We start from the raw sequence: 12032 nt of genomic DNA on the forward strand, positions 1-12032 counted from the left end.
CATCATGTCCCATAACGTTCCATAAATCAGAGTTGTAATGATGGTGATCCATGAAGAGACTAATCCAGAAAGAATGTGAGATTAAACGAACAGATCTGAAATGGAGGCTGGAGCCACCTCAGCACCCCATGCCCCTGCTGTCCATCTCTCTGCAATTTCCTGTGGCGTTCTGTGGTACATTGTGGTGTAAAAGTCTACTACTAAAGGTGCACCTGTGCGTGACCAACATGTTGTGGAAAGGGTGAGTGTCATTTTCCATGATGCTCTGCAGTTTCAAGGTTCAAGGGACATTTATGTATCATTTTACAACACAGGGCTGCATGATTAAATGGAAGTTGTAGCCCCCTTCACACAGTCCATTTATACAAATACAAATATTTAAAATAGAATAAAAAGTAAAAATAAATATAGCTGAAAGCAGCAATGATTGGGGTCCAAGCAGATTGCAAGGATTTGGATGCTTGTTTCTTATTTAATTGACAAGAAGCAATACTCTTGATTTTCTTTAAAATAGTTAATTGTGGCTATCACTACAGTGGGGCAAAAAAGTATTTAGTCAGCCACTAATTGTGCAAGTTCTCCCACTTAAAAAGATGAGAGAGGCCTGTAATTTTCATCATAGGTACACTTCAACTATGAGAGTCAAAATGGGGGGAAAGAATCCAGGAAATCACATGTCTGATTTTTAAAGAATTTATTTGCAAATCATGGTGGAATATAAGTATTTGGTCAATAACAAAAGTTCATCTCAATACTTTGTTATATACCCTCTGTTGGCAATGACAGAGCTCAAACGTTTTCTGTAAGTCTTCACAAAGTTTTCACACACTTGCTGGTATTTTGGCCCATTCCTCCATGCAGATCTCTAGAGCAGTGATGTTTTGGGGCTGTCGCTGGATAACACAGACTTTCAACTCCCTCCAAAGATTTTCTGTGGGGTTGAGCTCTGGAGACTGGCTAGGCCACTCCAGGACCTTGAAATGCTTCTTACAAAGCCACTCCTTCGTTGCCCGGGCGGTGTGTTTAGGATCATTGTCATGCTGAAAGACCCAGCCACGTTTCATCTTCAATGCCCTTGCTGATGGAAGGAGGTTTTCACTCAAAATCTCACGATACATGGCCTCATTCATTCTTTCCTTTACACGGATCAGTCGCCCTGGTCCCTTTGCAGAAAAACAGCCCGAAAGCATGTTTCCACCCCCATGCTTCACAGTAGGTATGGTGTTCTTTGAATGCAACTCAGCATTCTCTCTCCTCCAAGACACGACAAGTTTTCACCAAAAAGTTCTATTTTGGTTTCATCTGACCATATGACATTCTCCCAATCCTCTTCTGGTGGACAGGAGGGGGCTAAGCACACAGCCCTTGGGGGCTCAGGTGATGAGCACTAGAGTGGAGGAGATTTGACCAGTTTGGTCAGTTTCATGGTGGAGATTGTGTTAAATGATGAGCTGAAATCAATAAACAGCATTCTAATGTGGGTGTTGCAGTTTTCAAGGTGTTTTAAGACTGAGTGGACAGTGGAGATTGCGGAGGTGAGTGCCACAGGGTGGTAGTCGTTTAGACTAGACATTGCAGACTTTTTAGGTACTTGGTTGGTTGTCTTGAAGCAAGTGGGAACAATCTCCTGTGACAGTGATATGTTGAAAATGTCAGCAATAACGTGGACTAGCTGGTTGGCAAATGTTCTTAGTACATGGCCAATGATGTTATCAGCTCCAGCAGGTTTACTCATATTCACTCTCACCAAGATTCTTCTCACATCCGCTGTAGATACTGACAGTGGCCAGTCCTCTGGAGGTGGAGTAGACTTGACAGCTGACTCTGTTTACGCTTACTCTGGGGTATAATCACAATACACTTTTTCCCAACTAACACTAAACAGCATTGCGAGGGCCTGCATAAGATTTCTGCAACAAAGCTTAGTTAGTGCCAACAGCTACTACACAAAGTCTGCCAGCTAACTTTAAGAAGCAACTAAGGAAGTTAGTGCCAAGCTAACTGTAAGGAGAACCAAGAATGGGGCGACCGGCCTCCTTCGATCTGCACAATCTGAATACTGCACAACAAGGACTTTTCTTGGAAACACAAATCTTCCCAGCTTGGCCCGTCTACAACAGACGGACCGCCGGCTAACAACGAGTAGCCTACTTCAAAGCAACCTTCTTTCCCTCCATGGACTGGTAACGTAACTGGGCATTACATAGCTTCATGTAGCTTAACAGTGTACTTGGCTAAGCACAGGACTGTGTTACTTTGGTGAATGTATATGTATTGATTTGGTTCATTAAGTTTTGTTGTTGTGATGTGTTTTCATCTGTTAGGTCATTTGGTAGGTTTGCTAAGTTGATGTTAGTTAACGTTATGCTTCACACAGTGTCTTTGCATGCTAACTAACTCTCTTTTAACTGGTCATGATTATTAGTGCGCAGGCGACACCATGCATGCTGCCTGTTGCCGTAGTTCTGTCTCGTCGTCTTACTTTTTCCAACTTTTGGCTTTCCTTTTTTTTCCCTTCAAAACTTGAGTAAACTTGTGTGTAAGTATAATTTAAACTATGCTCTTTACAAATGAGAGTAGAAAGTGTTTTGGTACTGTATTTCGGCGTGAAACTTCTCCTGCTACTCGGTCAGGGCACCACTGCAGATAAGCTGTTTGGCCACATTGTTTACACCAGGGAACAGCTGATCGTGCTGAAGCCGAGCGGCATGGCGCCCAGGACAAATGATGTCCCCACTGAGATATGGAGGAGGACACACCGAGGATGCAGAGGTGGAACGAAGCGGCGAGGGAAGAGAGAGGGGTGCAGACAAAAGAGACTTAAGAACAAGAGATTTCATCCGTGTCTGCCTTCTCTCGTCATGGGCAACATGAGATCACTGGCGAATAAAATGGACGAGCTAACGGCGTTAGCCCGGAGTCAGACAGAGTTCCGTGAGTGTAGTTTGATGTGCTTCTCAGGCTACACCAGGATATCTCGGATCATAACGTTTCCATCGACGGCTTTCAGACTGTTCAGGCCAGACCACAACCTGGTTCACCCCAAACCCTGCTATGTGCCTCTGGTTAAAAGGCAGCCTGTGACCACAAGGACAGTGAGGAGATGGTCAGGGGAACCATGGACTTCAGCTACCACACGGAGTCCTACCACCTTCAGAAGTTTTCTGATGACTCTGCTGTGGTGGGATGTATCAGCGGTGGTGATGAGACTGAGTTACAGGGCTGTGGTGGGGAACTTTGTCTCATGGTGTGAGCACTCAAGCTCTTTACAGGAAGGGCCAGAGCCGCCTCTATTTTCTGAGGAGGCTGAGGTCCTTCAATATCTGCCGGACAATGCTGAGGATGTTTTATGAGTCTGTGGTGGCCAGTGCTGTCCTGTATGCTGTTGCATGCTGGGGCAGTAGGCTGAGGGTAGCGGACGCCAACAGACTCAACAAACTGATCCGTAAGGCCAGTGACATTATGAGGGTGTAGCTGGACTCTCTGTCTGTGGTATCAGAGAGGAGAATGCTGGCCACACTACATGCCATCTTGGACTGTGTCTCCCACCCACTCCATGACGTGCTGGTCAAACAAAGGAGTACCTTCAGCGGAAAACTCATTCCCCCAAAAAGCACCACAGAAAGTCATTCCTGCCTGTGGCCATCAAACTCTTTAACTCCTCCCTTTAAGAGTCTATATGACCCTAACTCACTAAACTGGACATTGGATCATTAACATCACTGCAATACTTAAAATAATTGTGCAATATTCTGTGTTAATACTGCTGTGCAATATACTCTTTTCAGTATAAAATTCCCTATTTATTGATATTTATTCATACTTCCATTACTGCTGTGCAATATCCACCGTCTCATAATAATCTTAATAAGCTACACTTAACTTGACAGTTCATGCACTATTACTTACTACTTGTATTATTACATTGTACTATTTTACCGTACATACTTATCAACCAGTAAATCCACTTTGTACTTTACACTTATTTTAATTTTATACTTATATCCACTTATTTTATCTTACCTGTATTATATTCTGATTTGCTTAGAACTTCTATCCCTGTGTGCACTGACATGATACTGAGCTGCTGTAACAAAAGAGTTTCTGATTCTGATTCTGATCCCACACCGATCACATATATACACTCCAATTTGAATTTTAATATAGCCACACTCTTTATCAAACATGACTCAGCTGCCATTTTGAGTTAGTTCCTTTTGTTTAATGCCATGCACTGTTGGCCATTTTGGTTCCGAGCAGTCATTTTGGATCACACACACACACACACACACACACTTTGTTCTGTCGTTTAGTGTATTTAGAGTTACACTTCATATTGTGTGTTTTTGCTTTGTTTATCTTTTAATAAATACTTGCATATAATGCTGGTTTTAATGTTGCACAAGATCGAATAATTTGTCAACAGCTTCTATGTTGAACTCCAAATCCTTCAACCTAGTAGCTAGTAATTTTGGTTATAGTTATTAATTTAATTATTAATCAGTTCCAAATTGATAGTTGAGTATATTATTTGAGACTCAATCAATTGATTGGCTATCATTACTCTTGTTTAAGGAGAGTGGTTCCCTGAGGAACTTTATTAACTAAAGTTATTATTTATGATTATCTTTGATAATTCTGATAGCCATAATTAATTGATTGTGCCTACACAATTTGGTGCCCCTTTAACCATTGTAAATCCCAACAAAAATATTATCTCAAATGGCATTACTTGGATACACAATCTTTTTTACAGAACTTCAAATGAAATTTGACACTTGAGGTTGTGCCCTGTATTGGCAAGCTTGCCAACACTATGTACTGTACAGCTGTGTACGCTAGCCATCGTTAGCTACGCAAATGTTGTGATGCCAGCTCAAAGAAATAATTTTATTTACATTTATCATTTGAAGTCTATGATCATAACAGCTTAACCTTTCTTTTTTTTAAACAGGAAACCACATATCAATATCTTTTAGATTTAAATATGGGGAGTCAAAAGCAAAGTTTTCATTTTTTTAGATTAATCTCAAAGACGGCATTAAGTTTATTTATCATTAGTATTGTTTGACCTGTAAGCTTTGCATAAAATGAGGCATACATTTCTATCAAGTCTGCCCCCCTGAATTTAGTTCTTACAATGGTGATACAAAGTTGAAGTTTTTATTTGTAGCATTTCACCAGGAATATGAAAAGGGGATAATTTAAAAATGATGAAAATAAATAAATTGTATTTGGCCTGAATACAAACTGGGTGCCTCAAGTCATAATCTTCATCAGTATCATGAAAATTTTTACTAAATAACATGAAGTAACAATTATCCAAACTAACACTAAGTTTGACCAAAAAAGTTGTTTTTGTTTGTTTGTTAAAGCTGGAGTGCGGGACCTTTACATATACATTAACATCCGTTACATTCAAGCCCTTTCCAAACAAGTTCACACACTGCTGATTAAGCCTATCATTACTAGGTAAATCTCTGTATGCGGGTGGGAGAGAGGTTTTGGGAAAGGGAGTTGGGAGTGAGAGAGAGGGAGGCACAATGCAAATACCACCTAGAATTTTTAAAATAGTAGAAATGTAATTGTAGTGTTAATATTAATAAATTAATGATAGGTATGACAGCTATAGTAAAAATAATGTCAGTATTAGTAACAGAGCCAATGACAACAACTGTAGTAGCAGTTGTCGAGCAGGAACACAGGAGCAGCAAGTGGCCCACAACCACAGATCCAGTCTCTGCAGCTCCGGAGGCAGAAATACCTGCTGAAAGCGACAGAAGGAGAGTTAGTAACATGCAATAATGGGATAAAAATGCATACAGATGGAGAGGGAGAGAGGAAAGAGGTGCATTATGGGAAGTCGGCCAGCAGTCTAGGCCTATAGCAGCATAACTAAGGGATGGTTCAGGGCTCACCTGAGCCAGCCCTAACTATAAGCTTTATCAAAGAGGAAAGTCTTAAGCCTACTCTTAAATGTGGAGATGGTGTCTGCCTCCCGAACCCAAACTGGGATCTGATTCCATAGGAGAGGAGCTTGATAACTGAAGGCTCTGGCTCCCAATCTACTTTTGGAGACTCTAGGAATCACAAGTAACCCTGCATCCTCGGAGCGCAGTGTTCTAGTCGGGTAATAAGGTATTATGACATCTTTAGAATACGATGGTGCCTGACCATTAAGAGCTTTGTAGGTGAGGAGAATTTAATTCAATTTTATTTATATAGCGCCAATATAGAGCAGGTCTAGACCATACTCTTTATAATATTAATTACAGAGACCCAACAAATCCCACCATGAGCAAGCATTTGGCGACAGTGGCTAGAAAAAACTTCCTTTTAACATGCAGAAACCTTGGACAGAACCAGACTCAATGGTGGGTCCGCCGTTGCCGTGTTAGGTTTTGAGAGAGAGGGAGAGAGAGAGGATTTTAAATTCTATTCTGGATTTTACAGAGAGGATTTTTGCAACGTTGCGTAGGTGAAAGAAGGCAGTCCTTGAAGTTTGTTTCATGTGGGAGTTAAAGGATAAATCCTGATCAAAGATAATTCCAAGATTCCTTACGGTGGTGCTGTAGGCCAGGGCAATGCCATCTAGAGTAACTATATCGTTAGATATAGTTACTCTAGATATAGTTACTGCTTGAAGTTTAGCTAACTGGTTAGTTCTGGCTTGATCGATAGATATTATTGGGTATCATCCGCATAACAATGAAAGTTTATGGAGTGTTAGATGTCATCACTGGTTAGGTTTGGCAGTGTAAAGTGAATAGAATCGGTCCAAGCACAGAACCTTGTGGAAATCTGTGACTAACTTTGGCGTGCACGGAGAACTCACCGTTAACATGTACAAACTGAGATCGATCTGATAGATAGGATTTAAACCAGCTTAGTGCAGCTCCTTTAATGCCAATTATATGTTGTAGTCTCTGTAATGGAATGTGATGATCAATGGTGTTGAACGCAGCACTAAGATCTAACAAGACAAGTACAGAGACAAGTCCATTGTCTGATGCAATTAAAAGGTCATTTGTAATTTCCACCAGTGCTGTCTCTGTGCTATGATGCACTCTAAATCCTGACTGAAAATCCTCAAATAAACTACTGTTATTTAGAAAGTCACACAACTGACTGGTGACTGCTTTCTCAAGGATCTTAGAGAGACAGGGAAGGTTAGATATAGGTATAGTAGTTGTCTAAAACCACTGGATCAAGAGTGGGGTTTTTAAAAAGTGGTTTAATTACAGCTACTTTAAAAGACTGTGGGATAGCCTGTTAATAAAGACAGATTGATCATATCCAGTAAAGAAGTGCTAACTAATGGTAAAACGTCTTTAAGCAGCCTAGTTGGAATGGGGTCTAAGAGACTGGTTGACGGCTTAAATTAATTAATAGTCAAAGTTAGTTGAAGAAGATTGATAGGAGCAAAGAGGTCAAAATATAGATCAGGTTTTACAGTTGTTTCTAAGGTTCCGGTGTTTGAAGATAAGTCTGTACCAGTTGAAGGCAGGACTTGATGAATTTTTTCTCTAATAGTTAAGAAGGAAACTCATGAAGTTGTTACTACTGAGGGCTATAGGAATACATGGCTCAATAGAGCTATGACTCTCTGTCATGTCTCTGCCTGGCTACAGTGCTGAAAAGAAACCTGGGGTTGTTTTTATTTTCCTCTATTAATGAAGAGTAGTAAGCTGCTCTGGCATTACGGAGGGCTTTCCTATATGTTTTAAGACTATCTTGCCAGACTAAACGAGATTCTTCCAGGTTGTTGGAACGCCATTTCCTTTCAAGTTTTCGTGATGTTTTCTTTAATTTGAGAGTTTGGGGGTTATACCATGGAGCTACCTCTTTTTTAGAGGAGTGATAGAATCGAGTGTCGTTCGCAGTGAGCCTGCAGCACTATCAACTAGATGGAAAGTTTGGCAGGGGCTGCGATTTGCATAGCAGTTGTCTGTTATATAGAGACATGGTGTTGAATATAATGCAGGGATCGCTTCCTTGAATCTAGCCACAGCAATATCAGATAGACATCTAGAGGAAGAGTTTTTGCCTAATGGCGTGTAGTCCAGTAATAGCAGGTCAAAAGTTATTAAATAATGGTCCGATAATGAAGGATTGAGGAGGAAATCACCTACAATAATTACTTTATCTGTTTTAAGGACTAAACTTGATAAAAACTCTGAGAATTCAGATAAAAATTGAGAATAAGGACCAGGAGCGCGGTACACTATAACAAATAGAATTGGCTGTTGTGTTCTCCAGGTTGGGTGTGAAATACTAAGAACAAGGCTTTCGAATGAGTTAGAATTTAGTTTAGGTTTAGGGCTGATTAATAGGCTTGAGTGTAAGATGGCTGCAACTCCACCTCCTCAGCCGGTGCCTCGAGGAATGTGAGTATTAATATGACTGGGCGGAGTGGATTCATTTAGGCTAACATATTCTTCATGACCCAGCCAGGTTTCAATAAGACAAAATAAGTCAATATGATACTCTGATATTAAATCGTTCACTAGAACAGCTTTAGATGACAGAGATCTGATGTTTAAGAGTCCACATTTAATTCTCCTATTTTGTTGTGCTATTTCAGCGTTTTTGTTTAGATTTTTATGTATAACTCCTCTTCTGTTAACTTTTGGTTTTATTCATTTAAGTGCTCCATTTTGCTTAGCCGGGCTTCTACTGCCTCCCTAAGTGCATAAGACACAGAGCATGGTTTGCAAAACTTATGAATAGCCCCTGGTACCACATAGAGTGTGGCTTTGATCCCTGTCCCCTTCCCTAGTCTGGGCTGAAACACCTCCGGGTATCTATCACACAACTCCTCCACACTCTCAGGTGCTACTCTGTTTACAAAAGACCAATCCAGTTTTAACTTCTTGATCCACTCTCTTCCCTGTAAGGCTGGACCGTTACCTTGGACCACAAGCAAGTTAAGTGTGCGAGTGTTCCCATTGCACTTCAGTTTTACAGAAATTCTCCCTCAGTCTAAGTCACTGTTTACTGTAGGTTCTCAACACACAATTTGTAGTCATTAGTTTTACCTTCTTAAACCTACGTTTGCTTTTCTGATATCTCCATGTGGTATCAGGGGGTATTCCTAAGTTTGTCTCTCTTTGTCTTAAAGTATGTGTTTATAGAGTAAATAATGCATATTTGCAAATTGCTTTGTATTTTTGTGGTTACAACTTTACACAACACAGATAAAAAACTGACATTAGTGAATATTGAGATATTTGTGGATCATGGTACACATTTGTGGATTTTTTTTCTAAAGAAAAAAAAGGCTGACCTCAAGAGGCTCGGCTTGCCGTCTATAAGAGCATCTGGGTGAACATGCCCCCTCCTTTTGCTTGGAACACCTCAGGAAATTCTGAGTGACAAGACATGGTGATGGTCATCATATGGACTCATGGATTCATAGTTATAGTTATAATTTATGATTTATTTTGACTTCACTCAGACCATCACCACAGTCTTTACCTTGGATAACTAGTACAATCAGAGTCACTAGGGACCGGAGGACTCCAAGCCATCCCTTCTTTGTCCAGCAGCTGAGAGGAAGAAGAGGCCGATAGGCCTGCCCCTGGAAAGCAAACCGCAGAAACGGTCTGTGGTCTGGGCAGATGGGTACATGAAAGTATGCGTCTTCTAGATCTAGGGAAGTGAACCACTCCCCTTTCTCTATGGACTCCAAGATATGTCTGGTGGTCAACATCTTGAAAGGCAGCACCTTTATGAAAGTGTTTAGTCATCTTAACTAAGATGGGACGCAGGGCACCATATTTTTTCGGAACGAGAAAATATGTGGAGTAAATCCCAGCAAGCTGTTAGCTGGAGCCTAATCTCTTGATCGCCTCCTTCTGCAGGACGGTTAAAATCTCTTCAGCCTGGTCTTAATCACAGTCATATGGACCCTGAACAAGGGAGGGGGATGCAGCTGAAACTGGACCATTTGCCACAGTAGCTAGAACGTAAGGGTCTGAAACACCCTTTTCCCAGCTGTGATATTCTGCTGAGGTCCTGAATCCTTGGGGGATGCTTCTTCTGGGGTGCCCCCATAGGATAACAGCGTGGCTGGTACCCTTGTTGACGCTGTGGTGGATGTTTTACACCATTACCAGAGGCTGCAAATTCTGCACCCTGCTGCCTTCCATACACCCGAGACCATGAAGTCTGGTGTGGTGGCTGAGAGCCCCACGGCATTATACCTGGCACCACCTGCTCTGCTGAATGTGCACTGAACACATTCCCTTGTGCAGCGAATGGGAACGGTAACAAATGCTATAGCTACCAACTGGGCTACGGAGGGAATTGTCTAACATTCGTCTAATTGCCGTCTATCCTCCGACTAGGCTAAAATACAGCTAAATTTGGACTGTCAGTGAAAGTTTAGTAGACATCTAACCATAACCCAAGTATAGCTAGCCATCAATTAGACAGCTATTGAACGATTACATATATACGTCTAACAGACATCAAAATAATGGCTAAAGGATTTTTTTTATTCAAATATAACATGTTCTGATAATAAATGTCAATCCATCCAAACAAATTAAATACAAAGAATGTATTACAAAAATTTCAGGAAACATTTTAAACAACTCAACATATTAAAACATGATAAACAAATGAAAAAGATAAAAATAAAAAAACCCCAAGGGGAGTTAAGTTCATAGGACCCAAGAAAGTTCTCTGCAGACAAAAGTTTGGAGCTCTCAATTCAAGTATGTCAGGTCTGTGAACACAAGTGAAATTCGAATCAACAAATGTAAATTTAAAACATATCATCATACTATAACTTAAGGAATCTCTATCTTTCTTTCTGTATGTCGTTTGATTTCCATTTGTCCGCTGAGGACCCAAGGAAGTGCAGTATTGAGTATTAGCAGCTAATGCTAACAGGCACGTTTTGAACGGCAACTGCACTAGTTTTAGGAAATACAGAAACAGATGCAACTTGAATACACACCGTCTGCTGCTGTGAAATGTGCATGAATATTATGCCAGCACATGTGCTTTCTAGGTAGCATGTTAAGTTAGCCACACTATAGCTTACTGTACACTGCTAACCGCTAAAAATGGCACGGTTCCTGCACATAATAACAAATAATGTAGATACATAATGAATACATGACAAGACAAAACACAGCTACTTACAAGATAGACCAAATAACTTCAGCTGTGGTGTGAACTGCTCAGTTCTGCTCTCTGCTCTGATTGCAGCAGTTCGGTTAGTAGTACTGTGGCTAAGAGTCTTTCTTCTTCTTTTTAATGGCGAATTGCAGCCAGGCGGAACATTATTGCCACCAAGTGAGAGTGTCTTGTGTTGCCGGTCGTCATGTCTCTCAAGCAGTACAGCTGCCCTCTAGCAGTTGCATTTATGTGTTAAATGAAAGAATGTCAAATATGAAAATGGAATATATGAACAGTGTGTAATAGCAAAAAATAATGCAAATTCAATGATTAATGCTATTTCGCCTATTTTTCACTTATTTTGAATGTAGGCCAATGATGTATGCACTATTGTTAACTTTTTTTATTTTATTAGGGAAATTTCATATTCATGTAGCTAAATTTCTTAATTCAACCCCCATCTTTAGGTTTCTAATTGAAATGTTATTTTGAGTCTCTTAAATATGTAACTGTAACTAAATATGTCACCAAAATTAATCTTAAGGTTTTTTTTAATTATTATATCGCTTTCTGATGTAGCTATTATTTTTCTTTTTTTGTTAAATGAACTGGTATGACTGATTGTTTGTACATTCTTATAACTAAATAAATTTAAAAAATGAGAGGAAGTGGAACTACTACTGAAACGCATCCAAGGTCTGGAGGACAGGTAGAAGAACGGCATCATTCAAGCTCAACACCGTGGTGACGGCCTGGTGAGGTCGAACTAGATCCGGACATTTGGAGAGAAAATATTTTCAAATGTAATTTTTCAATGATGCAGCAGAAACAAAATTCCATTCACCTCCAATTTAGAGAGATGTGCGAAAACCTGGACAAATAAACCAAAACTGCATGGATAG

The 12032-nt window shown here is 40.4% G+C and overlaps 1 long non-coding RNA gene across 1 annotated transcript; it reads right to left on the reverse strand.

Annotated features, from left to right (window-relative positions):
• Positions 1 to 5725: 5725 nt before the first annotated feature.
• On the reverse strand, positions 5726 to 11756 carry LOC122867495. The gene is made up of 3 exons (XR_006375935.1): positions 9478 to 11756; positions 9287 to 9367; positions 5726 to 5764 (listed from the first exon to the last, which is right to left on the reverse strand). It is a non-coding gene; the product is annotated as an uncharacterized LOC122867495 (long non-coding RNA).
• Positions 11757 to 12032: the final 276 nt, after the last annotated feature.

This window comes from Siniperca chuatsi, linkage group LG20 (assembly GCF_020085105.1).
Source record: "Siniperca chuatsi isolate FFG_IHB_CAS linkage group LG20, ASM2008510v1, whole genome shotgun sequence".
Lineage (NCBI taxonomy): Eukaryota > Metazoa > Chordata > Actinopteri > Centrarchiformes > Sinipercidae > Siniperca > Siniperca chuatsi.